This window comes from Asparagus officinalis, chromosome 5, assembly GCF_001876935.1.
Source record: "Asparagus officinalis chromosome 5, Aspof.V1, whole genome shotgun sequence".
Lineage (NCBI taxonomy): Eukaryota > Viridiplantae > Streptophyta > Magnoliopsida > Asparagales > Asparagaceae > Asparagus > Asparagus officinalis.
This window is the reverse complement of record NC_033798.1, coordinates 54,711,678-54,723,444: the sequence shown is the minus strand read 5'-3', so window position 1 is coordinate 54,723,444 and position 11,767 is coordinate 54,711,678. Positions and strand designations below refer to the sequence as shown.

At 36.1% G+C, this 11,767-nt stretch overlaps 1 protein-coding gene across 1 annotated transcript in view; it reads left to right on the top strand.

Annotated features, from left to right (window-relative positions):
- The window catches only part of LOC109841836, a 36,664-nt gene that overhangs the window by 2,765 nt on the left and 22,132 nt on the right, over positions 1–11,767 (top strand).

Sequence of the window (11,767 nt, the reverse complement as noted above, 5' to 3'; positions counted from 1 at the left end):
AGAATCAATCTAGGATTTGTTTTGAAAATAACATTTATATGAGGTGTAGAATTAATATCAAGGGATTTTAAATCACATGAGGTACATAAAAATTGGGCATGACCCAACCGTAACAGGGAGAGTTGACCCGCTCAATTTTTATATACGCTCCTATATCAAACAATAATATTGAAGAGTTGAATTAAAGCAGCGGAAATACATATACAACACTCAGAATCATAAGGTTTACAGCAGAGTTCACAAAATATCAGAATAGCAGAAAAGCTAAAGGGATCAATAATACAACACATAGTCTGATAGTAAGCTACAAGATATATTATTACATATCCAACTACTTAAAAGTACCACAAAAGTTAAACACGAAAATTACTTCTACTTTGGCTGCAATAGGAGCCAATCCTCTTTGTCGTGGTTTGCAATCGCCTTGCTTTTATCTACTTTGTGAGCTGCGAATGGATGTAGAAATAATAGGGTTGAGCATAAAGCCCAATAGGCAACTATGAAATTATCGGGTACGACATAAGGGGAAAAGAGAGGAATATATATATATATGAGAAAAATGGGTATGCTTGGAACCAAGCACAAATTTTGTACTTGGTAGTGATGTGTCACATCCTCATCCACTCACTATCCATGTGAATGTGGTCCTATATTTGAATGAGTAGAGGGGGATGTGACACATCACTACCAAGCATACCCATATTGCGCTCTCTCTCTCTCTCTCTCTCTCTCTATATATATATATATATATATATATATATATATAGAGAGAGAAAGAAAGATTTAAAGTTAAAACGTCTAGATATTAGCAATAAGCCACTAAAACTCATAAAATGATTGTTATATCGAAATGAAATAATAGATATCAATAATGAATAATTAAGCTCTAATATTCAGGATATTAAATTTCCCCAATCATGGGATAAATCAATAAAACACGCATAGTTTTGTTTATATACCCACCGGTGAGTGTCCTCACGTAGGTCAATGTCCCCACCAGTGCTCACTTTCATTTACCACCCATCGGCAAAGCTTACTTCACACAGAGAATAACCAATGAACATAGACTAATAAGCCAACAAATTAAAGAATACTGAACATAGACTAATAAGCCAACAAATTAAAGAATACTACCATTCTCAACAATAGAGTCGTCGAGGCAAGATGAATTATCATAGGATAATCATTTATGGAAAATGACATAGTATCAAAATGAATAAACAATAGTATAGCAATAGATATGCAATTGGCAATTAGTCCACACATAAAGAAATCCAAATAGGCTTTTAGCGAAGCAAAATAGTATACAATTGAGTATCAAAATTCAACTTATAGGATTTTTAAGGAAATAAACAACCAAACTCTCAACAAATTGAGAGAGAATAAGGAAAGATTACCTACTTTTTATGACGAACTCTTCGGCACTATCAAATAGTTTCAAGAGGGTCGCTCCTGTATATACATACATGTACATCCACGTAAGGGTCCACATACATGCTTAAAAAGATGCACATGACTATATGCAATGCATGTTCATCAATGGATAGCAATCAGCAGTTTATGTCATGTTTTTTTATTGCAAAACAGTTAGCTAAATAGGGTCCAAAATGTATACACATAGGGTCATTTTACTCTTATATGAGTCTACTTCCTAAAACATCAAATTTTGCATTAATTAGGCGCCAAAGACGATGTTATATACACAGATACATAACATGCACAAGTTTGGGTACAACACGTATTGGAAGATACACAGAACTACTTGAGAGTCCAAACAATGTTCGAATACAATGAAACCAGAGTCAAAATGTTTATATATGAATCCACTTTTCAGATGAGGGTGTGTATGATGTGTATGGAGATGTGACATCAAAAGTATATAGTTGTTTATAGGTAACAAAGTATAGATTCCAGATTACAAGCCCAGTGTTTTTTACTGGTTTTGGTCAACCAAAATGTATTCAAAATTGATAAATTTCTTGCTGAAAGAATCATGATATGATTATTTTCTAATTTAAAAGTTCTTATTATCATATCCCAAATATAGGCAAATATAGAAGTAATTAAATAGAGAGGTCAAACTATCAGTCGAGGACACATGAATTGACTTTAATCATAGATTCTAACTAGCAAATTACGCCCAAATTAGGCCAAACCAAATGCAATTGAAAGATACATGAGTCCAGTTTCTAAAACAAAATATTGTTAGAAATGGACATATGTAAGGAGAGCTATACTCTTTACAACGCAAATGTGGTAGGATTGGAGAATCAGGCCAAGAACAGAAAACACCCTCATATCTCTCTAACTTTTCAGGTATTATTTATCATTAAAGTGCAACCATATTTACGATGTAGGTAATTTCATAAAGTTAGTTTCAAATTCTAAAATTTTCTTTACTTAGTCAAAACCAGAAATAGAGATACATAGAAAACACCCCAAGAAGGCAGACTGTATTTCCAGTGCATATGCATTGAATTTAGGCTACAAATTGAGATAGCAATTTAAGTCTAAATTAAGCCAACCTAGATTCAACAGAAAGGTACATGAGTCTAGTCTCCGATAAAGAATACCGTTCTCATAAAGAGTATCTTTAGAGGAAGATATACACAAATAACTATCAATATCTTCTGCAAGAATGTTATGAGATTATGACCAAAATATGGACATGCAAGCCATAAATCTTCACATGCATGTCTACCAAGTTATCAACCAAAGTAAAAACCATTACAATTCCATATTAAGGGACTAAGAAACATGCAAGATCACATTTGGTTTGATTGAAATGCATAAAGATGTGGTCTTTTACACTCTAGAACGACATGCATCCTCATACACCTTCCATATCCTATACGCAAGTGTAAATCCTACCAAACATGTGTATACATGACCAAATGAGCTCTAGGACATGCAATTTTTAGTCTAATATCAAGAGAATCCAGAAAATTGGGAATTTGATTGACATAGTACTATTTTCTTCTCCAAAACCTTCTTTTTAGCTCCTTTCTTTTTCTAGACTTGTGTGTCAAATCTTGAGAGATGTTTTAATGATGGAAAAATAGAAGAAAGAGGGGGAAATGAGGCTGTTTGCTAGCCGACCAGAGAGGAGAAGGGGAGAGTGGTAGAGGGTTTCTCTTTGGAATGAGGATGAGGGAGAGAGAAAGAGAGGTTGAGTGTTATATACCATAACCCATGTGTTTTGTAATCTTAGATTATGACAAAGTATGAGAGTTAAGATGTTAAATTTCTCTCCCTAACATGGCTGCCCGAAGATGAGTGAAAGAATAATTACATGATTTTAGAAGTGATTTAATCATGCTTGATTAATTTTAAATAAGATTTAAGTCTTGGGAAAGATGGATTTTCATGATAAGGGTTCATTAAGCAATCTTAACGACACAAATAAACTTATAGTCTCATGCAATTGAGTTGAATGCATTAAAATTGTTGATTGCATGGATCGATACCGTTAACAATATCCAAGTATCAAAATGAAGAGTATGAAATATTACACACTTCCCCCTTGAAGGAAATTGTCCCTAAATTATACGTACCCTAAAACAAATGCAGATATCTCTTTAGCATGTCGGCTTCGGGTTTGCATGTTGCCTCATCAACCCCATGATTGTTTCATAACACTTTAACTAGGGATATAGACTTGTTCCTCAGCTGCTTCTCCTTGAAGTCTAGCATTCGAACGGGCCGTTCTTCATAAGATAGATCCTCTCATAAGGAGAAGGTTTGATATGAAATGATGTGCCTTGGGTCTGCCACATATTCTTTAGATTGGAGAGATGGAACACATCATGAATCTTCTCCAATTTCAGCAATCCTCCAATATCTCGAATGACCTAATGTATATCGGATGGAGTTTGCAGATCTTTTCTCCTCTCTATTCATCTCGGCTTGTTTTGTCAATAAACAAGTTGATATAACTTGATTTTTCTGATTGAGTATATCTGCCACCACATTAGCTTTACCTGGATGGTGAATGATGTTCACATTATAGTCTTTCAACAACTCCAACAATCTCATTTGTCTCATGTTATTCTTTATGAGTAAAGATATATTTCAAGCTCTTATGATTAGTATAGATGTCACAGGTCACTCTATATAAATAGTGTCTCCAAATCGTCAAGAAAAAGGTCACATGAGCAAGTTCCGGATCTTGCGTTGGCTAGTTCTTCTCATGGGGACTTAATTGCGGAGAGGCATGGTAGGTTCTGATTCATCTACCCTGTGATGTTGATGAGTGGTTTTTGGTAGGCATGACAAGTTTTGATTCATCTATTTCTAAGACGGAGGATCTGCTAAAAGTGGATGACTCATCTATTTTTAAGATGAGAGGATTCACTGAAGTGGAGAAGTGTGGGCAACACATGTTAACGATTGAGAAATCAACTCCACTAAGAATTATCTGGGAGGCATATGAGAATAGCATAGGTTCTTCTTTGGTTCGCTATCGGACTCGTAGACGATTGGCGGAGAGGGAGGAGTCGGAAGTGGATGACTCCAAGAGTGAGGAGGCTGAGGACCTTGAGGATCCGGAGGACCTCTCGCAGATGATTGGTAGAGAGGGGGGAGTCGAAAGAGGATGACTCCAAGAGTGAGGAGGCTGAGGACCCTGAGGATCCGGAGGACCTCATAGAAGAGGATCACGAGGAGGATTCGGAGGACCCTATGGAGGAGCCTCTGGAAAAGACCTCATGGCACAAGTGGTATCCCCTCTAGAATATCGTCCTGTGCTAGTTGATCTCTAAGGAGAGGAAGAAGAGCTGCCGGTGGTAGAATATGTATCAGAGTCCTTGCTCGGTTGGGGCTTGCTACCATCTGGACTGATCTCTGCCTTCTCATCACACTCAACACTCAACAAGATCCTCCACCACTAGTTCAGCCTCCCATGCTTAGTCCTACATGTCAAGCTCCCACACAAGTGGCATCTCATTTAGGATCTCGTCTTGTATGGGCTCCTCTGATATCTCGAACTTCCATTCATGGGGTACTCTCTTAAAGATCTTGCCTTTTACAGGCTCCTCCATGGGTTGTGGCTCCTCCATAGGGTTCTCCTTTGGATCCTCCTCAGGATCCTTCTCTATGGGGCCCTCTGGATTCTCAGGGTCTTGGGCATTGGGGTCCTCGCTGTCGGTGTCATCCACATCCGGCTCCTCTCTCCTTGCTAATCGTTTGCGAGTCTGATGGCCAGCCGGGGAAGAGCCTGTACTATACACATATGCCTTCTCTAGATGAGTCTCATCAGAGCTGATCTCCCTATCGTCAAAATGCGCTGACCACACCTCTCCACTATTAGCGGATTCCCCTGTGAATCAAAGACTACCATGCCTGCCAAAAGCCATCTATCAATATCGTGGGATACATAATGCATCTGTAAGGAATATAAGAGTTTTTTGGGATTATCTGGTATTATCGAAGATTTATCAAATGTTTTTTTTTCAATTAGCAGCCCATTTGACTTATTTGACTTGTAAGAATGTCAATTTCATCTGGAGTGAGAAATGCAAGGAGCATTTTCAGGAGTTGAAGAAACGGCTGGTAACCGCTCCCATTCTCACTATCCATATGAGTTCAGATAAGTTTGTGATATATAGTGATGCGTCTTTTCGAGGTCTAGGTTGTGTTTTGATGCAATATGAGAAGGTGGTAGCATATACTTCTCAGCAATTAAAACTCTATGAGAACTACCTAACTCATGATTTGGAACTTGTTGCTGTGATCTTTGCCTTAAAAATTTAGAGACTATATATATGGAGTGATTTGTGATATCTAAAGTGATCATAAGAGCTTGAAATACATTTTTATTCAGAAGGAGATTAACATGAGACAAATGAAATTGTTGGAGTTGCTAAAAGACTATGATGTGAATATCATTTATCGTCCAGGTAAAACTAATGTGGTTGCAAATGCACTCAATCGGAAGAATCAGGTTGCATCAGCTTTTTATTGACTAAACAAGCCGAGTTGAATAAAGAGGTGGAAAGAAAAGTAAACTCCATCTGACATACATTGGGTCATTCGAGCTATTGGAGAGGATCGAACTTGTTGCTTATCGCCTAGCCTTGTTGTCAGAATTGTAAAAGATTCACGATGTGTTTCATCTCCAATCTGAATAATATTTAATAGACCCAGGGCACATCATTTCGTACTAAGCCTTGCCTCTACAGGAGGATCTTTCTTATGAAGAACGACTCGTTTGAGTGCTAGACTTCAAGGAGAAGCAGCTGAGGAACAAGTCAATATCCCCAGTTAAAGTGTCATGGAACAAACATGGGGTTGAGGAGGCAACATGGAAACCGGAAGTTCGACATGCCAAACCGATACTCACATTTGTTTTAAGGATACGTAAAATATTCAAGAACGAAATTACGTTTAAAGGGTGAATTGTGTAATATTCCATGATCTTCGTTTTGATACTGGGATTATGTTACCAGTATAGATCCATGCAATTAGCAGTTTCAATATATTCAACTCAATAGCATGAGAGTATAAATTTATTTATGTGTCATTAAGATTGCTTAATCAATTTATCATGTGTGTAATAACTCTATTGTGTAAATCCATTATTTCCCTAGACTTAAATCTTGTTTAAAATTAATCAAACATGATTAAATCACTTCGAAAACCATGTAATTATTTTTTACTCATCTTTGGGCAGCCATGTTAAGGAGGGGAATTTTGCATCTTAAAGCTCAAACTTTGCCATTATCTAAGATTCCAAAGCACATGGTTTAGGGTATATAACTCTCAAGTCTCAACATCTCTTTCTCTATCCCTCATTCTCATTTCAAAGAGAAAAAACCTCCACCACTCTCGCCTTCTCCTCCCCTCTGGCCGGCCGGCCAACAAACGCTCACTTTCTTCCATTTTCCCACCATTAAAACATCTCTCAAGCTTTCATCCTCAAGTCACGAAGAAGGAAGGAGCTAGAAAGAAGGTTTTGTAGAAGAAAGTAGGACTTCGTCTTCTCTTCTATGTATTATCTCAATCAAGTGCTCAATTTTCTTGATTCTCTTGATATTAGATTGAAATTTTCTTATCCTAGAGCTCATTTAGTCATGCATGCACATGTTTAGTGGGATTTATGCTTGCATGTAGGATATAGAAGGTGTATGAGGATGTATGTCGTTATAATGTAAAAAACCATATCTTTATGCATTTTAATCAAATAAGATGTGATGTTGCATATTTCTTAGTCTCTTAATATGGAATTGGAATGGTTTTACTTTGGTTGATAACTTGGGAAACATGCATGTGAAGATTTATGGCTTGCATGTCTATATTTTGGTTATAATCTCGTAGTAGCAGTTTCCTGCAGGATATGTTGATGGTAATTTGAGTATATCTTCCTCTAGACATATTATTTTTTAAAATGGTTTTTTTAGTCGAAACTAGACTCGTGTACGTTTTTGTTGATACTCGTGTACCTTTCTGTTGAATCTAGGTTGGCTTAATTTGGAGTTAAATTGGTATCTCAATTCGTAGCCTAAATTCAATGCATGTATACTGGAAATACAGTCTGCCTTCTTAGGGTGTTTTCTATGTATCTCTACTTCTGGTTTTGGCTAAGTAAAGAAAATTTTAGAATTTGAAACTAGGTTTATGAAGGTACCTACATCGTGAATATGGTTACACTTTAATGATAAATGATATCTGAAAGAGTTAGATTGATAAGAGGTGTTTTCTGTTCTTAGCCTGATTCTGCACTCCTGACACATTTGCACTGTAGGGAGTATAACTCTCACTACACATGTCCATTTCTAATAATATTTTCTGTTTAGAAACTAAACTCATATATCTTTCAATTGCATGTGGTTTGACTAATTTGAGTGTCATTTGCTAGTTCGAATCTATGATTAAAGTCAATTCATATGTCCTGGATAGATAGTTTGATCCTTTCTGATTTAATAACTTCTATCTTTGCCTATGTTAGGATATGATGATAAAACTTTTGAATTAGAAAATAGACATATGCTGATTCTTTCAAGAAATTTATTAAATTTGGATACATTTTGGCTAACAAACTCAGGGCTTGTAATATGGAATTTGTATGTTGTTACTTGTAGACAACTATATACTTTTGATGTCATATCTCCATACACTCCCTCAAGTGAATCGATGATTTAAAAAGTAGATTCATATATAAACATTATGACTCTGGTTTCATTGAATTCAGACATTTTTAGACTCTCGAATAGACTCGTATATCGTCCAATGCGAGTTGTACTCCAGTTTGTGCATGTTATGTATCTGTGCATATGACTTCATCTCTAGTCATCTAATTGATGCAAAATTTGATGTTTTAGGACGACCCTATGTTTACAAAATTTGGTCCCCGTTTAGCTGACTTTTTTCCCATCACAAATCCCAAATCATGACACAAATTACCGACTTTGTTATCCATTCATGAACATGCATTGCATCCCCTCCTACTCATTCAAATGGAGGGATCATATTCACATGAGTTGAGGAGTGCACAGGGATATGTAACCATTTGAATGAGTGGAGGGGGATTATGACACCTCACTACCAAGCACAATTTTTTTTTGCTGCTTGGGTACCAAGCATACCCATTTGGATCCCCCATTTGAATGAGTGGGGAGGGGATTGTTGCCACCTCACTACCAAGCACAAAATTTGTGTTTGGTACAGCATTACCCGATATTATATATATACTAGTATAATATATACTTAGATTATAGTATATAGTTTATATTATATACTAGCATATCTATATATAGTAATAAAAGACACACACAGCCAAACATACCTATTTTTCCTCATATAGTAGTATATATATATCTATATATACTATATATTATATATACTTATATATATTGAGACAAAAATAGGTATGCTTGGTGTGCTGTGTGTCTTTATTTTTTTTGTTTTATTTTTTATATATATACTTATAACTTATACTATATATTTAGGTATTGCCCTGTGGTAAGTTAAGCTCCACCAATGGGTAGTAAATGAAAGTGGATACCTATAGAGACATGTCCTATGTAAGGACACTCACTGGTGGGTCTATAAACAAAGACATGTATGATTTATCGATATATCTCATGATTGGGGAAATTTAGAATCCTGAATATTAGAGCTTGATTATTCGTTACTGACATTTATTATTTCATTTCGATCGACGATCATTTTGAGTATTGATGCCTTATTGCTAGTATCTATATGTTTCAATTTCAAATGTCTATATATATAATCATTTCCCCCCTTATTTCGTACCCGAGATTTTCATTGTTGCCTATTGGGCCTTAGGCTCACCCCTATTGTTTCTGCATCCATTCGAAGGTCGCAAAATAGATAAAGGCAAGGGAATTTCAAACCCTAACATAAAGGATTGGCTCCTACCGTAGCCAAAGTAGAAGTAAATTTTGTGCTTAACTTTTGTGGTACTTTGGAGTAGTTGGACATGTAATAATGTATACTGTAGTTTATCATCAGACTATCTGGTGTAATATAGTTCCCTTCAACTTTTCTGCTATTCTGATATTTTGTGGACTCTACTATCAACCTTGTGATTCTGAATGTTATATACGTATTTTCGCTGGTTTAATTTTGCTCTTCAATATTTTATTGTTTGATATATGAGTGTATATAAAAATTGAGAAGGTCGACTTTTCCTATTACGGTCCAATTTTTATATACCTCCTAGGTCCCGCCTCGGTAGGTTTTGGAGGGGGTTATTACAGTGGTATAAGATTTCAAGTTCGTGGATTTATAAATCACTTGTTTGGATACCTTCTTTGTCAAATGAAATGATTTCAAATCTACGATTGTTGTACATGAGTTGTTCTTGATTGTAATCATAATCTTATTAATCATTAATGGCCTGAGCCCTAACCTTTTAGACAGGAAATGTTATGCTAAACATATACATAGCTAACATTACTAATTTACTACATCAGACAAGCAGTCGGAAAACATTTACTAAATAGTACTCACACAGTTTCGAAAAGGTGCAAAGCAGAATTCAAGTTTGTTAAAAACTTGGCTTCTATTTTTACACGGGTGCATTTCTTTGCAACTTCTACAATTGGGTTGCTCACCTAGAGGGTATTTATGGGAGCTTATTTATTGATAAAAGTAGCTTTAGCTTATTCATATCTACGAGGGGTGGGCATGGGTCGGGTTGGGCCCGACCTAGGAACCAGCTTGACCGGGTTAATAGCTGAGCCGGTTCTAAACCAGACCTGGGTGGACCTTAGTGGGCTAGGCCTCAAGCTCTGGTCCCGAGCTTGGGACTAGATTAGCTCAATCCATTGCTCACCTTGGGTTGAACCAGGCTAGACCCGACTCGACTGACAACGGGTTAGCCGCGGCTCTGTCCGAGGCTCTTTTTAGGTATTTTCCCATTTTTCCAACTTCTTTATTTTTAATCTAAACTATACTTGTGTTTGTATTTATAACATTATATTTCATTTATTATTTTCTATGTTAATCTCTTTATTTGAGTTGAAATGTATATATTTATTGCACAAAAATGAACATCACAAATGTATAGATATACATGCTTCGAACTTTGGAGGAAGTCCCACATCCACGGGAAGCAAATAACTTTCCTTTAGTTCATATTATTATTACAAGAAAAAGAAATTTGTTTACCATTTATGTTCAAGAAACCAAATTCCTCTTAAGTTATATTCGTCATATTCGTAGTGAAAAGTTTTTGTTTCTTGTCCTTGTAGTCTTTCTTCTTATGGAGAGGAGAGTTGTGAAATTTTGATTGGGACATGTCTCTCTACTTATAGAAGATATTAGAATCGATGTCTACCGACTATTGAGACCGATTCAAATTTTAAATTTGAGTCTCGGTTCAAAGTATTAAATAGTTCATGCGATGATTGAACAAAAAGCAACTTATAAAGTAAATAGTATGATCTAAAAAACCTATAAAGCCTATGATTAACAAAATAAACATCACTCAACCCGTCACGTACTGTCTTTTTTTAGTTGAAAGCCCACGTGCTTTCTTTGTAAAAAAGAAAGAGCCAGTTGTTGGCTTTTTCTTTTTTTTTGGCAGCAAATAAAAAAGAAATAGCCAAACTGGATGGCTCTCTTTTTTATAAGAGAATATATAGGTCGTGGGCCCACGTGTCCAAGTAAGCAAGATCACCCAGCCAAGGTTTTAAATGTCGGATGTCGGATTTATGTCGGATGGCTGAAATCCATGTCAGATAGCGAAAATCGGGGATATATCGAGGGACATTGACTAAATATCGGATTACCATATCGGGTAGTGCACATATGTATAATATCATGTCTTAAATGTAATCTAAGCATTTATAAATTCAATATAAACATACTTTATAAATTTTATAGACTAAACATATAAAAAAGTAAATAATATATGAATTTGGGTTCATAAATTCTTTCTATTGGGTTCATAAGAAACCCTTAAACATGAGAACAGGTCAAACGGGTTTGAGTATTTATCACTAAACCCAAACCCGATAACAAAAACAGATCTTAAAAAAAAGTACCATATCGGTCGATTTTTTAAAGCTAAAAAATAAGCCGATATACCAGATATGACCCTGATATTTCCGATTTGGTCCTGAAAACCGACATACGAGTTGAAAACGTCCATGTCGTGTCGGCCAAGCCCTCAAACCGATATGTCGGCTGACATGTCGGACATGTCGGCCGACATTTAAAACCTTGCACCCAGCAGAGAACCCTTCCGTAACACATGAAGAGCAAAAGAACTGTTATTTGTTGAGGTAATAAACATAGATGG